This window comes from Nerophis lumbriciformis, linkage group LG05 (assembly GCF_033978685.3).
Source record: "Nerophis lumbriciformis linkage group LG05, RoL_Nlum_v2.1, whole genome shotgun sequence".
NCBI lineage: Eukaryota > Metazoa > Chordata > Actinopteri > Syngnathiformes > Syngnathidae > Nerophis > Nerophis lumbriciformis.
The window spans coordinates 19750291-19752500 of NC_084552.2; positions in this window are offsets into that span (position 1 = coordinate 19750291).

The window sequence follows — 2210 nt, forward strand, 5'->3', positions numbered from 1 at the left end:
GCTGGAAGACGTCTGTCCTCCTCTAATAGTCGCTGGGACATGCAGGGGCGTCACCAGGCGCAGCAGCTGCTTAGTTTACTCATTAGTTTCACAAATGAATACACACAAATAGGATACTGTAACTGGGATTTTAATACAGGCAAAACAAAAAAGGAAAATACGAAGGTCCTGAGTAGTCTTGAGTTCAATCCCGGGCTCGGGATCTTTCTGTGTGGAGTTTGCATGTTCTCCACGTGACTGCGTGGGTTCCCTCTGAGTACTCCGGCTTCCTCCCACCTCCAAAAGACATGCACCTGGGGATAGGTTGATTGACAACACTAAATAGTGTGTGAATGTGAGTGTGAATGTTGTCTGTCTATCTGTGTTGGCCCTGCGATGAGATGGCGACTTGTCCAGGTGTACACCGCCTTCCGCCCGAATGCAGCTGAGATAGGCTCCAGCACCCCCCGTTACCCCAAAAGGGACAAGCGGTAAAAAAATATATATATATATATATTGTTGAGATTGATCTGCGCTCTTACTCTGTGTAGTACTGTTGTAGTGGTTGGATGTTATAGCACATGTTCCCCACTTGGGGCGCTCTGGAGTTGTATGTTGTGTGTTACAGAGAAGAGGAATAAAAGTCTCCTCGTGTAAGAGGACGTTGATCTGACTCGATGATAGTGTCATTCTTGTGCACGCCCAAAGAACTCCACGAAGCTCAAACATCTTAACAGGTTATGGTGCCCAGGAACCCCAGAGATTCCAGCCAACTCAAGCAAACAAGGCCAGGTAGCGTTGAGTCGACGCACGAACAGAGAAGCCAAGAAAGTTTGCAGGTGTGGACTTGAGCTAACAGAGGAGAACTGCTTGAGCAAGGATAAAGGTATTGCAAACGTGAAGTATTACACGGAGCATAAAAGTGACTTTAGCCAATAAAGTAGCGTGTACACTCGAAGAAGAAGTAACCGCGGTAAAGTTTGAGCTAATTAGCATAGCATAGCGCTAAAGTGCGGATCTTAAACAAATATGGCGGCTCGTACTACTGGAGCAGTATCACCGCAACTGTACTTTGATGGATCCGAAAGCAAGTATGACCTTTGGGAAGCAAGATTTTTGGGACACTTACATATTTTAAAGTTGAAAGACACTGTTCTAAATGAACCAGTAGGAGAAGAGCAAGCAGCAGCGGACAGAATAAAGAATCCAGACTGCTATGCAGAGCTCATCAGGTTGATCGATGATAAAAGCTTGTCTTTAATAAGACATGATGCTGCATACGATGGCAGGAAAGCACTGAAAATACTGAGGGACCATTACTCAGGAAAAAGCAAGCCACGAATAATCAACCTGTACACGCCCTTGACAAAACTACGGAAAGCAGACAGAGAGTCAACTACGGACTACATCATCAGAGCAGAAAACCTGATTACAGCACTTCGTGATGCCGGTGAGACTCTCAGTGATAGTCTGATCATAGCCATGATTCTTGGAGGCCTACCTGACTCTTACAAGCCATTAGCTGTACATGTAACGCAAAATGAAGACAATGTGACATTTACAGATTTCAAAAGAAGATTACGTATTTACGAAGAGTCAGAGAAAATTAGTACTGCTGAGCCAACAGACAATGTGATGAAAACGTTCACAAAACAAGATAGAAATATCCAGAAGAAGTACACCAGCAGCACTCAAAGTAGAAGTGAAGATGGAGATCTGACATGTTTCAAATGTAGATTAAAAGGACACAGAGCAAGAATGTGTATCCGAAAAGTGTGGTGCAACTTTTGTAAGAGCAACACACCCCAAGAAACCATATGCAAAAAGAAAGATAAACGAGACAATGTCAGAAAGGTTACGGATGAACAATCCAATGATTACCTCTTCAAAGCGGCACAAGAAGAAAGTGAGTCAGCACCCAAAATAAAGATGAAAGGCATTATGGTGGATGCAGGAGCGACATCCCACATTGTAAATGATGTAAATAACTTTACAAGCTTTGACAACACTTTTCAACCAGAGACTCATTCAGTGGAACTAGCTGATGGGACAAGATGCAGTGGAATGGCCCAAGGAAGAGGAACAGCAACGATACATCTAGTGGACAGCGATGGACGACAGCACAGGGCACAACTACGAAATGCTCTGTACATGCCCTCATATCCCCACAACATCTTTTCAGTGGCAAGAGCAGCCGACGGAGGAGCAATCATAACTTTCAAGAAAGGAGA